Raw genomic sequence first — 14,747 nt, forward strand, 5'->3', positions numbered from 1 at the left:
TTTACTTGGATCATATGCACTTATGATTGGAACTCTAGCAAGCATCCGCAACTACTAAAGATCATTAAGGTAAAACCCAACCATAGCATTAAAGCATCAAGTCCTCTTTATCCCATACACAACAACCCCCTTACTCGGGTTTGTGTTTCAGTCACTCACGCAACCCACTATAAGCGAATCATGAACGTATTGCAACACCCTACAGCGGGGATCCCTCACGCTTGCACGACACGAGAGCACCATAGGACAGAACCAATAATAAAACATGCAACTCAAACCAATCTTGATCATCAAATAGCCCATAGGACAAAACAGACCTACTCAAACATCATAGGATAGCCATACATCATAGGATAGCCATACATCATTGGGAAATAATATATAACGTCGAGCACCATGTTTAAGTAGAGATTACAGTGGGTAAGAGAGGTTACACCACTGCATAGAGGGGGGAAGAGTTGGTGATGATGGCGGTGAAGTTGTTGGTGAAGGTTGCGGTGATGATGATGGCCCCCGGTGGCACTCCGGCGCCTCCGGAAGCAAGGGGGAGAGAGCCCCCCTCCTTCTTCTTCTTCCTTGACCTCCTCCCTAGATGGGAGAAGGGTTTCCCCTCTGGTCCTTGGTCTCCATGGCGTGGGAGGGGCGAGAGCCCCTCCAAGATTGGATCTATCTCTCTCTGTTTCTGCGTTCCCAGATTCTTGCCTTTCACCGTTTCTTATATTCCTGGAGATCCGTAACTCTGATTGGGCTGAAATTTTAACACGATCTTTATCCAGAAATTAGCTTTCTTGCGGCGAAAGAAGGGCATCAACCGCCTTACAGGGTGGCCACGAGGGTCAGGGGCGCGCCTACCCCCCTGGGGCGCGCCCCTGCCTCGTGGGCCCCTTGAGCATCGTCTCACGTGAATTTTTCTTCCCAAAAATCATATATGTTCCAAAAAAATCTCCGTCAGTTTTTATTCCGTTTGGACTCCGTTTGATATGGATATTCTGCGAAACAAAAAACATGCAACAAACAGGAACTGGCACTGGGCACTGGATCAATATGTTAGTACCAAAAAATAGTATAAAAAGTTGCCAAAAGTATATGAAAGTTGTAGAATATTAGCATGGAACAATCAAAAATTATAGATACGACGGAGACGTATTAGTATTGTCCTTACTTGGACAAGCATCCCACTTATGATTAACCGCCATTGCAAGCATACGCAACTACAACAGAAGTATTAAGGTAAACCTAACCATAGCATGAAACATATGGATCCAAATCAGCCCCTTACGAAGCAACGCATAAACCAGGGTTTAAGCTTCAGTCACTCTGGCAACCCATAATCTACTTATTACTTCCCAATGCCTCCCTCTAGGCCCAAACAATGGTGAAGTGTCATGTAGTCTACGTTCACATGACACCACTAGAGGGATAACAACATACATCTCATCAAAATATCGAACGAATACCAAATTCACATGACTACTAATAGCAAGACTTCTCCCATGTCCTCAGGAACAAACATAACTACTCACAAAGCATATTCATGTTCATAATCAAAGGGGTATTAATATGCATAATGGATCTGAACATATAATATTCCACCAAGTAAACCAACTAGCATCAACTACAAGGAGTAATCAACACTACTAGCAACCCACAGGTACCAATCTGAGGTTTGGATACAAAGATTGGATACAAGAGATGAACTAGGGTTTGAGATGAGATGGTGCTAGTGAAGATGTTGATGGAGATTGACCCCCTCCCGATGAGAGGATCGTTGGTGATGGCGATGGTGATGATTTCCCCCTCCCTGAGGGAAGTTTCCCTGGCAGAACAGCTCCGCTAGAGCCCAAGATTGGTTCCGCCAAGGTTCCGCCTCGTGGCGGCGGAGTCTCGTCCCGAAAGCTTGCTTATGATTTTTTTCTCGGACGAAAGACCTAATATAGCAGAAGATGGGCATCGGAGGGCCACCAGGGGGCCCACGAGGCAGGGGGCGCGCCCAGGGGGGTAGGGCGCGCCCCCCACCCTCGTGGCCAGGGTGTGAGCCCCCTCTGCTATTTTCTTCGCGCAGTATTTTTTATTATTTCCAAAAGATACTTTCGTGGAGTTTCAGGACTTTTGGAGTTGTGCGGAATAGGTCTCTAATATTTGCTCCTTTTCCAGCCCAGAATTCCAGCTGCCGGCATTCTCCCTCTTTATGTAAACCTTGTAAAATAAGAGAGAATAGGCATAGGTATTGTGACATAATGTGTAATAACAACCCATGATGCAATAAATATCGATATAAAAGCATGATGCAAAATGGATGTATCAGAGACCACACACGAGTCACCTCGTACCTACACAAACAAATAGGAACCTCGCAACCAACGCGATAAAGGGGTTGTCAATCCCTTCACGGCCACTTGCAAGAGTGAGATCTGATAGAGATAATAATAATAAGATAAATATTTTTGGTATTTTTATGATCTAAATTGAAAGTAAAGATTGCAAAATAAAATCAATTGGAAATTTGTATGATGGAAAATAGACCCGGGGCCATAGGTTTCACTAGTGGCTTCTCTCAAGATAGCATAAGTATTACGGTGGGTGAACAAATTACTATCGAGCAATTGATAGAATTGAGCACAGTTATGAGTATATCTAGGTATGATCATGTATATAGGCATCACTTCCGTGACAAGTAGACCGACTCATGCCTGCATCTACTACTATTACTCCACACATCGACCGCTATCCAGCATGCATGTAGAGTCTTAAGTTCAAAAGAGTAGAGTAATGCCTTAAGCAAGATGACATGATGTAGAGGGATAAACTCATGCAATATGATGTAAACCCCATCTTTTTATCCTCGATGGCAACAATAGAATACGTGTCATTTCCCTTTCTGTCACTGGGATCGAGCACCGCAAGATTGAACCCAAAGCTAAGCACTTATCCCATTGCAAGAAAGATCAATCTAGTGGGCCAAACCAAACTGATAATTCAAAGAGACTTGCAAAGATAAACCAATCATACATAAAAGGATTTTGAGAAGATTCAAATATTGTTCATAGATAATCTTGATCATAAATCCACAATTCATCGGATCTCGACAAACACACTGCAAAAGAAGATTGCATCGAATAGATTTCCAAGAGAATCGAGGAGAACTTTGTATTGAGATCCAAAGAGAGAGAATAAGCCATCTAGCTACTAGCTATGGACCCGAAGGTCTGAAGTAAACTACTCACACATCATGGGAGGGGCCATGGAGTTGATGTAGAGGCCCTCCGTGATCAATGCCCCCTCCGGCGAACCTTCGGAAAAGGCCCCAAGATGGGATCTCTTGGGTATAGAAGGTTGCGGATATATATGGATATATGGTTTCGGGGTGCTCCTGGATGTTCTCGAGGTATATGGATATATATATATATAGGAGGAAGAAGTAGGTCGGTGGAGCAACGAGGGGCCCACGAGGGTGGAGGGCGCGCCCAGGGGGTAGGCACCCCCTGCCTCGTGGCCACCTCGTTGGTTGGTTGACGTCCACTCCAAGTCCTCTGGATCACGTTCGTTCCAAAAATCAACGCTCCCAAAGGTTTCATTCCGTTTGGACTCTGTTTGATATTCCTTTTCTGCGAAACACTGAAATAGGCAAAAAAACAGCAATTTGCACTGGGCCTTGGGTTAATAGGTTAGTCCCAAAAATAATATAAAAGTGTAAAATAAAGCCCATTAACATCCAAAACAGATAATATAATAGCATGGAACAATCAAAAATTATAGATACGTTGGAGACATATCAGGGTCTTGTTCAACCACCCCTCCACGGGCTACGGTTCATCCAGCCCTCCATCGGCTACTGTTCAACCAGCCCTCCACGGGGTCCTGTTCATCCAGCCCTCCACCGGGTCCTATCCGTCCACCGGCTTGATCGATCGGGGTCCTGTTCATCCAGCGGCAACGGCCTCTACTACCATGGGGTCCTGTTCATCCAACCCCCACCGGGAACTGTTCATCCAACCCCCCCCCCCAACAACGCTCACTGTTCATCAAGGGAAGGAGGCAACAGTGTTCGATCGGCTTCAGTTAGCAGCAGTAGCAAAGGAATAACTCGGGTTCAGTTAACAACAAGGGATCGATCGATCGCTCGGGTTCAGTAACGCGTAGCCTACAGTGCAACCGCTCGGGTTCAGTTAGAGTCCAACGCCTCGCTCGGGTTCAGTTAGAGCGCAACGCCTCACACACACGTGCGTATGTATGAGAGAAACGCGCATCGCTCGGCCCCGACCACCCACCGTAATCGGGAACTCCATGATATTTTCCTCGCCCTCGCTTCTACCATGGTTTTTCCGTCATGGATGGCCCAAAGAATGTCATGCAACTGCGTCTCCGGCCCACCCAAGTGAAAAGCCCATTTTTTGTCATGATTTTTTGTCATAGAAGTAGGACCCCACCACATCTATGATGATACCGGGTTTTGTCACAATTATCGTCATAGAAGTGTCATAAGCATGATAGAATAAAATTCCGTTCGGCGCAAAATGTCACAGATGTGTCTTTTTTTTTGTAGTGATGCCTCATTTTCAAGCATTGCAATACCGTTTGTGCTCATTTTTGTTACTTGCCACCTTGCTATTTTTTATTGTTCTTAACAAAAACCTATATCTAATATCCATATTACACTTGTATCACCATCTCTTCACTGAACTAGTGCACCTATACAATTTACCATTGTATTTGGTGTGTTGGGGGCACAAGAGACTCTTTGTTATTTGGTTGCAGAGTTGTTTGAGAGAGACCATCTTCATCCTACGCCTCCCATAGATCGATAAACCTTAGGTCATCCACTTGAGAGGAAATTGCTACTGTCCTACAAAACTCTGCGCTTGGAGGCCCAACACGAGTCTACGAGAATAAAATTGTGTAGTAGACATCACTCACGCTGGCCACAAGTCAGTCCGATAGCTAGTTTTCTTTTCTGTAACAAGGGTCTTGTTTCAGTAGATTTCTTCAACACAAGACTAGTATCACAGAGAGAAAAAACCAATTTGGTGGTGAAGATTATTTTTCGTGCAACATGGGTCTTATTCAAAAGGTTTATGCAATAGATGTCTTGTTTCACAAAGATTAAAAATGGTTCGATGATGAAGGTCTTTTTTTCGCAAAAGGGTTCGGTTTTAGAAACATAGTCCGAGTTGCAGAAAGTGTCGGAGGAGCACCTCATATTAGGGAGTGAGCGGCCAGACTTTGCAACATGAGGCAAGTTTCAGAAATATAGCTCCAGTTGCAAAAAACGCCGAAGGAGCGCCCGGCGTGAGAGGTCGTCGTTGTGCTAGAGTGGAGCTGGCAGTTGGTCGCAGGGCTGAGGCGGAGGAGGAGCAGCAACTCCGGCGAGTGGAGGCGCCTAGGTGCGTGGCCTGTTGTCTCGGCGGACCTTTGCAACAAGGGCCTTGTTGTAAACCCCCTAAGAGCATCTACAACCGAACTTGGCAAATCCAGCCCCTCAAACGCTAGCGGGAACGCCTGCGGACACATCCGGATGGGCTCTCATATTTCCTTCTGGGCATCCACATATCTCAAATCCGGACTCTCAAATCCATGCACATCGATCATGCAACACAATGTCACACGTAAATAGCAATTGTTGGTATCAAGTATAGATAGCGCTTACATAAAATTTATTTTAAGTGCCAAACTCAATCATTGCCTCCTTGGTTTCCATTGGGGATCCACATGTGCTCCACAAGATCATTGAGTAGCTGTGTGTGCACCTGCTGATCTCAAAGATTCTGATGCATCTGCAGAAAGTTCATAAGCTGAGCCGCATCTTGATTTTCCGGGATTTCAACTTGTTCTCCGGGTGCTTCGAAATCATGGGTTTGGGCTACACCATCACCCTCATCCTCGACAATCATATTGTGCAGAATAACACAACATGTCATCAACTGCCACAAAGTCCGATGAATCGAAGAACTCATCTTGAATCATTTGGTCAAGCTCCGTCTGTCCGTACTCCTCATTCGACAAAGCATCGGAATCCATCATTTACCTAACAAAATCACAATAATTCCGGTTGGTTAATGTGTCGAACACATCAAGTGCAATGCGGAGCCGGTGAGTTGCCGGATGTACCACGGTGGCGTTCGGGCCGACGACGACGTCCCCCGCGGCGAGGACGGGAGCGCTCTTTCGGAGTTGGCTGCGGAGAGTCCGGGAACGGCTGCGGAGTGGGCGCGGCGACGGAGCGCGAGACAAACAGCGCGGAGGAGGAAGAAGAGAGGAAATATCAAGTGGGTCCGGCTGGTCTACGGGGTGGATTTGGCGCAATTTGGGGTGGGGTCGGGTTGTCGGGTCTGACATGGCGGGCGTGCCCGGGCGCCCCCATATCCGCCCCATATTTGGGCTGGATATGGGGTGCAGGTCAGCCCAGGCGTTTGAGGGCCGTTTGAGGGGCCCATCTAGGTTAAAAAATCGTGACCGGCCAGTGACCGGGCGGCCCGCCCGGGCGTATGAGGCGGGTTTGAGAGATCCGCCTGTAGATGCTCTAAGCGCAACAAGGTAGTTGTTGCAAAGGTCCTCAACTAGTTGTGATGGTAGATCGGACTGCTATTGTTATAAATGTTTTTGAAACCCCACTCGTCTTGAAAGGAAGGTTACACACGTGGATGAGTAGATCGGATGGCCATTCTTGTGCCCATCCAACGACCAGTTACGTGGAGAAGAATCCTAAGGAAAAGAAGTGGTCGTAGGGGGTGGGGGAGTGGAGCAGAATCCTAAGGAGGAGATATCGAAGGGGAGGGGGGATTTAAGAGGATCCTTAGGGATGAAAACAATAAGGGGGCACAAGGTGTAAGCTTGGAGAAGAAGAGAGGGGCAGATGCCATGGAAGTGGAGGAGTATGGGAACCCAAAGAAGAGTCGTGGTGACGGAGTACAAGATGTGGGGAAGGCAGGGCAGGATAATAATGACGTGGGGCTGTCGGAACAGCCCTGCGAGAACCAATGAGGCTTATCTGCTGGAATTGTCGGGGGTTGGGGAACGGCCCGACAATTCAGGGTCTTCTGGAACTCCAGAAGAGGGAGGACCCCGACGTTCTATTCTTGTCTGAAACAAGGATGGAGCAACGCAGACTGGAATGGTTAAGGTGGAAGATGAACATGACGTGCATGGTAGCGAAAGGTAGCGAAGGACAAGGAGGAGGTTTAGCTCTGTTTTGGAAGAAGGAAGTGGACCTGCGGGTGGTAGGATTCATGTCAAAATATCACATAGATGCGGAGATTACAGAAGATGATGGTTTCATGTGGAGGTTTACGGGGATATATGGGGAGCCGAAGATGGAAGAGAAAGGAAGAACCTGGAAGCTATTGAGAACTTTGAGGAACCAAAACAATAAGCTATGGCTGTGTGGGGGGGGATTTTAACGAGGTTTTACATGCCTGGGAGAAAGAGGGGGGTGTGCCGAGGAGCCAGAGATGTCTGGATAACTTTAAGGAGGCGTTTGAATATTGTGAGTTAGGTGATCTGGGGTTTGCTGGTGATGCTTTTATGTGGAGGAATAATAGTCACACAGCGGAGAAGTACATCAAAGAAAGACTAGACCATGTTGTTGCTACACAAGGCTGGTGCGCCCGGTTCCCTGCCTATCGGGTGGTCAATGGTGACCCTCGCCATTCAGACCATCGCCCAATCATCATTGATACTGCAGGTGCAGCAGCTGTTAGACGGAATGCAAACTATACTCATAATCCATGTTTTGAGGCGGGGTGGTTGGAAGAGGAAGGTTGCAGGGAACTGGTGAAGACAGCGTGGGAGAAGGAGACGGAAGCCAAAGGGAAGAAGGTAGCAGGGGCAGTTAAAGGAGTTATGAGGGAGCTGGTTGACTGGAGTAAAAATGTATTGGGGGATTTGGAGAAACGCATACACCAGCTCAAGAAGGATCTAGAAAAGGAGAGAAGGAAGGAAATCAGTCCGGACCAAGTGAGGCGTGAGCAGATGCTGCGGTTCAAGTTGGGCCGGCTGGAAGAACAACTGGAAACATATTGGAAGCAAAGGGCTCATGTGAATTGGATGAAGGGAGGAGACCGCAACACGAAGTTCTTCCATGCAGCCGCGTCTGAAAGGAGGCGAAGAAATAGAATTAGGAGACTAAAAAGGAAGGATGGGAGAGTAGTGGAGAAGGAGTAGGAGATGAAGGAAGTGGTTACTAATTGCTTTATGAATATGTTTACCTCCCATGCAGCTACCCGACAAGAGGAATTGTTGGCTTGTGTCCATCCTAGAGTCAGACCAGCCATGAATGAGTTACTAATGAAAGAGTACACACGTCAGGAAGTGTTTGAGGCTCTACAAAGCATTGGTGACCTCAAGGCCCCCGTACCTGACGGGATGCCATCCATCTTTTACATGAAATGTTGGGATGTTGTGGGAGACAAAATAGTGGAAGTGGTCTTGGCCATTTTACATGGTGGACCAATGCCGGAGGGATGGAACGAGACTTGCGTAGTGTTAATCCCAAAGACAAAAAACCCGGAGAGTATGAAAGATCTGTGCCCAATCAGCTTGTGCAATGTGGTGTACAAATTAATCTCAAAGGTTCTTGCAAACCGTCTCAAACAAATCCTACCACATGTGATCTCACCTAACCAAAGTGCCTTCATTCCAGGGCGCTTGATCACAGACAACATCCTCTTAGCCTATGAATGCACACACTATATGCATAGAAGAAAAGGCAAGGAAGGATATGCGGTTGTCAAGTTGGACATGAGCAAGGCCTATGACCGAGTGGAATGGCACTTCTTGGAGAAGATGATGAGGAAATTGGGGTTTAACGAGCTATGGATTAGCAGGATAATGATGTGTGTGACATCAGTCTCCTACAAAATTAAGGTTAATGGGGAGTACACGGACACGATTATACCGCATCGGGGGTTCAGACAAGGAGATCCACTCTCTCCGTATTTATTCCTCATTTGTGCGGAGAGTTTCTCTAGTTTACTCAACACGGCAGAGGTGGATGGCTCTTTGAGAGGGATTCATATTTGCAATGTTGCACCGAGCTTCAACCATCTATTATTTGCGGACGACTCACTAGTGCTCATTAAAGCTTCAAGTGAGAGTGCTGCGTCTCTGCAAAATATCCTACAACTTTATGAGGTTTGCTCGGGGCAGGTTGTGAACTTTGACAAATCCTCGGTTATGTTTAGCAAGAATACTAGACAGAATCAGAGAAGAGAGGTTCTGGACAGATTGAATATCCGGGCTGAAGCCAAGTCGGAGAGATATCTCGGTCTCCCAGTATATGTGGGCCAAGCCCGGAAACAAGTCTTTGAATATCTGAAGGACTAAATCTGGCAAAAGATACAAGGATAGCAGGAGAGGTTACTGTCTAAGATGGGGAAAGATGTCTTGATTAAAGTGTGTGCACAAGCGATACCGACCTTTGCAATATCTTGTTTTGACCTGACTAAAACTCTTTGCGATGAGATTGGAGCCATGATATGCCGCTTCTGGTGGGCAAAGCAGGAAAAGACTTTGACCGTGCACTAGCTCAGCTGGGAACTGCTCACCAAGCCAAAGAAGGATGGGGGATGGGGTTCCGGGATATCTATGGCTTCAATCTTGCTATGCTGGCATGCCAAGCTTGGCGAATGCTAACAACCCCGGAGTCACTCTGTGCCAAAGTTCTGAAAGCTAGATACTTCCCTAACACTTCCATCCTTGAGGCAACGGCACATCCGGGGATCTCATATACGTGGAGAAGTATTCTAAAGGGGGTGGCGCTGCTCAGGGATGGCCTGGTCTATAGAGTGGGGGATGGAAGCTCAATCAACATATGGACAGACCCATGGCTGAATCGGGAAGGGCATAGGATGCCAAAAACTCCTCGGGGAAACTGCCTCCTAACCAAAGTGAGTGAGCTTGTTGACCCTGACATACACACTTGGGATGAGGACCTGATAAAGGACATTTTTTGGGAGGAAGACGCCACAGTTATACTAGCAACCCCAATCCGGGAGGATTTTGAGGACTTCTATGCATAGTTCCATGACAGTAAGGGCCAGTTCTCAGTAAAATCGGCCTACAAGCTGTATGTGTAGGAGCGCGACTTAGCTTGAATGGGGGCCTCTGAACCTAGCCACTATGGATGGGAATGGAAAGAGATCTGGTCTTTACCCTGCCAGCCAAAAAATCCAACATTTCCTGTGGCGTTTCACACATAACAGTCTCCCTTTGAAGTGCAGCATCAAGCGACGAGGAGTCGAATGCGAAACCCTATGTGTGTGCTGCAAGAGGCTTGATGAGGACGGGGCACACTTGTTCCTGCGATGCAAACTGGTCAGGAAGGTATGGCGAGCGCTGCAACTAGAACATCTCACGGAGCGACTATGTGCATGCAGGGGGCCATGGAAGGTGTCGGTGTCAAAACCGGCAGATCTCGGGTAGGGGGTCCCGAACTATGCGTCTAAGGCGGATGGTAACAGGAGGCAGGGGACATGGTGTTTTACCCAGGTTTGGGCCCTCTTGATGGAGGTAAAACCCTACGTCCTGCTTGATTTATTCTTGATGATATGAGTATTACAAGAGTTGATCTACCACGAGATCGGAGAGGCTAAACCCTAGAAGCTAGCCTATGGTATGATTGTCTGTTATTGTGTCCTACGGACTAAAACCCTCCGGTTTATATAGGCACCGGAGAGGGTTAGGGTTACACAAGGTCGGTTACAAAGGAGGAGATATACATATCCGTACTGCCTAGCTTGCCTTCCACGCCAAGTAGAGTCCCATCTGGACACGAGACGAAGTCTTCAATCTTGTATCTTCATAGTCCAACAGTCCGGCCAAAGGATATAGTTCGGCTGTCCGGAGACCCCCTAATCCAGGACTCCCTCAGTACCCCTAAACCAGGCTTCAATGACGATGAGTCCAGCGCGCAGTATTGTCTTCGGCATTGCAAGGCAGGTTCCTCCTCCGAATACATCATGGAAGAATTTGAATACAAGGATAGTGTACAACCCTGCAAAATAATTTCCACATACCACCGTAGAGAGAATAATATTTCCACAAATCTAATCTGCTGGCACATTTTGGCAACATGACATTAAGCCATGGCCCGGTGATTATTCGAACCGTTTCCTTTAACTAGCCCCGCACATAACGTGAGGCAGTTTTTTGACACGTCTTGTCAAAGCAGAGATCGTGTCCCCCTTATTACGGGATTCTCATCAATACGGGCGTGGGTAACCCAACCGCGCCATCGATTATGATGCTTGGGGATAAGCGAGTTTTACCAGGCTAGTGGGGACGCATAGTCTCGTCCGTCCTTATAAAGGGATAAGGTTTAACCTTTTTCTACCCACGCCTTCTTCCTCCTTGCTCATCCATTCTCACGCACTCGAGCTCCAACGCCCAAGTCCACATCTTTCTCCTCAACCTTCTCCAAACATGTCCGGAGCGGGAGGCAAGTGGATGGCTTCCTCCGTTACGGAGGGACACATCAAAAAGCTGCATGGAGCCGGATACTTAGCCGCGAATATCGCGCATCGGCTGCCCGCTGCGGGGCAGATCGTCCCTACCCCGGAACCTCATGAGAGGGTAGTTTTCCCCCACCACTTCCTCCGCGGACTGGGGTTTCCCCTTCATCCATTCGTCCGTGGTCTCATGTTCTACTACGGGCTGGACTTCCATGATCTGGCTCCGAACTTCATCCTCAACATTTCGGCGTTCATCATCGTGTGTGAGGCTTTCCTCCGCATCCGCCCCACTTCAGCCTATGGCTAAAGTCCTTCAATATCAAGCCGAACATGGTGGGTGGCCAACAAGCAGAATGCGGCGGAGCCATGGTGGGCAAGATGCCCAACGTTATATGGCTTGAAGGCTCCTTCGTGGAGACCATAAAGGGGTGGCAATCGGCGTGGTTCTACATCACCGAGCCGCGCGACACCAAATGGTGGCTGCCCCGAGTTTCGATCCGGATTCCCTACACGGCTCACTTCCTGGAAAGAGAAGGGCTTGTCATGGGGTTCATCGGTGGAGCTGGACGGACTCCAGAAATGTATCCTGAACATGACAAGCAAGAAGCTCAAGCTTGTCAACATAATCCAGGTCATGCTCATCCGTCGGATCCTCCCGTGCCAACAACGGGACTTCAGCTTGTGGGAGTTCGACCCGGCCTAGCACCAGACTCTGAGAAAGCTCTTCGACACGACGCACAAGGACGTCTGGAAGGTGTTGTTCAAGGGCGCCGAGGTCCCTCCCTCTCTCACCGAGGACCGCGGGCTAAGCGTGAAGCGCCGAGCGCATTCGGTGAGTTCTATACATCTGGTAGGATATTTATTTCCCCTAGCTTAACCATGTGCGGGGTCTGATCTCCATGCCTTTGACAGGACTGGGTGGAGACGTCGGGGCAGATTAACTGTCCGGCCCCTCTACCCGAAGACACTGCGGACGCTCTCCTGACGGAGATGCTGACTCCGGATCCTTACCAGGTGCCGGAGAAGACCAAGAAGGCCAAGGGAACCCGAAAGAGTTCCCGACGCCAGGGTTTATCAGACTTATCGTCCGATAACTCTGCGACGCACTCCTCCCCCGAAGATGAGGAGGAAGATGAAGATGTTCCCCCTCCAGTCGGGGGAGACAAGAAAAGGAAGGTCGCCCCTACTGGGGGGCCAAAGGGTCCAAGAAGGGAAGGACTCTCCTTCTGGACTACTCCACCACCGCTGCCGAAGGAGAAGACGAGTGGCTGCTCAGGGCCAAGCCCCTGGCGAAGTCGTAAGTATCCGGATACCAGAGTAACTCATAGCATTCCTTTGTCGCATTGCTTCTCCTAACGCTGAATTATGATTATGCAAACTGCCACAAGCCCGTATCGACGTATCGTCGGACGGCTCCCTGGGCTCGTCGGATATGGATAGCGATCCACTTCCGATCGCCACCTCCCCTTGCCCTACAGACAACGCCAAGGTATTGTCTCAAGAGGCACCGGGTCAAGGGGAGACAGCCCCGGAGGCGCCTCAAGGCGACCTTCTAGACTCCGGGAGCAGAGGGAGCAAGGCTCCCGAGGGCTCCGAGTTCGGCCATCAGCCGAACACCACGCCGGAACCTCCAATGGTTCCGGACTCAGGCAGGCGGCCTCCTTCCAAAAGGGGCAAGACGCCTGTGCCGGTGACCTCTGTCCAACCAGAGGCACCGGACAATCTGCTGGGAGCGCTTCACAGCGCTTCCATCGACGAAGAGCACCGCACTATTATGAGTGCGGTGGTCGAGAAGGTTCAGTCCGCCAAGAGCGGATTGACTGAAGCCTGTGCCAGCCTTCTAACAGGCTTTGAGGTAAGTTTTTGAAATATAGGAAAAATATTACTGCATAGACAGTAGCCCCTGATGCTCTGTTCGGTGTTCAAAAAGAAAAGCCAAATAGAGGATCAAACAATATCGCAGGAGTCTAATATAAGTATGTCTATATGCGTATGCAGGCTTCGCTGCTGGCCTTTGCCGTACTAACTGCGAAGGTCGCCGCACTGAAGCAAGACCTTGAGGGGTCCAAGAAAGAGCTCGGCCTTGCCAAGAGGCAGCTCGAGGAGAACAAGGGTAAGTAATACCCTGTCTATAGATATGTATATATAAAAGAAGGCGCGATTGCAAAATGATAGGATCATCGTAAATTTGCCAGGGGCCACGACCGAGGTGGCGACCCTCAAGCAAGCGCTATCCGAGGCTGAAGACAGAGCAGCCAAGGAGCACACTGAGCAGGAAAGGCGGGAGGCACGGGTGGGCGAGGTGCAACAAGAGCTCCAAGCTCTCGTGTCGAAGCATGAGGCGTTGGAGCGTGACTCGAAGACGTGAGAGTCCGAGCTTGCCGCGGCCCTCGAAAGCGTGAAAAATGCCAAGGCTGAAGCCCAAAGAGCCCTCCACGAGATTGAGGCGATGAAGAAAATAGCGGCAGGTAAGGCATTCCTTATGCAGAGCAAGCATGTGAAAGTAACTTACTTGTTACTTACCCGAATCCGGAGCTCTCCAGGAGCATTCACAGATTTGCCCCGCAGCGTGTCGGATGCCGCAACGTTTTACCAGACCGAGGAGGGAAGCTCGACGGAGAAGTTGTTCTGGGCCCAATATACTGGGACCGAACACCCGGTGCCTATGAGCGACCAGCTAAAGCAGCTGGTCGAGCTACACAAGGCGGCCAAACAGGCCATGAAGGGCTTTATAGTCCGGTTGTGGCCTGGCGACGCCCTTCCGAACAGCTACTTCAGCCTGGTGAGGCGGCTTGTGGATGCCTGCCCACGGCTGGAAGTCGTCAAGTGGTCCGTCTGCATCGAAGGTGCACGTCGGGCTTTCGCCCGTGTGAAGGTGCAATGGGCCAAGCTAGACGCCGTGAAGCTGATCAAGGAAGGGATGCCGGAGGGCAAGGAGCATCTCCACCCCGAGATGTACTATGAGGGTGTCCTGAAGGGTGCTCGTCTCGTAGCGGACGAGTGTACGAAAGATATAATATTCGAGTAAACTTGCTCGTGTAATCCTGTAGTTATGAAAACTTGTTCATATGCGCTATGCAATGCTTGTTTGAATTTAAAATATTACCTTCTGTTTGGCTGTTTAACAAATCTGAGAGATGGCTAGTTGTCGGCTTCTTCCCCAATGCCACGAGTGTTGGGGTGTTCGGGATAAACATGAGCACTCTTGTTCCCATTGTTGGGTCCTTCGAGGGAGGTGCTCGGCACAACGAACAAGGCAATCGGACTATAATGCGTTATCACTCTCACTTAGCCATAGAATTC

This window comes from Triticum urartu, chromosome 5, assembly GCF_003073215.2.
Source record: "Triticum urartu cultivar G1812 chromosome 5, Tu2.1, whole genome shotgun sequence".
Lineage (NCBI taxonomy): Eukaryota > Viridiplantae > Streptophyta > Magnoliopsida > Poales > Poaceae > Triticum > Triticum urartu.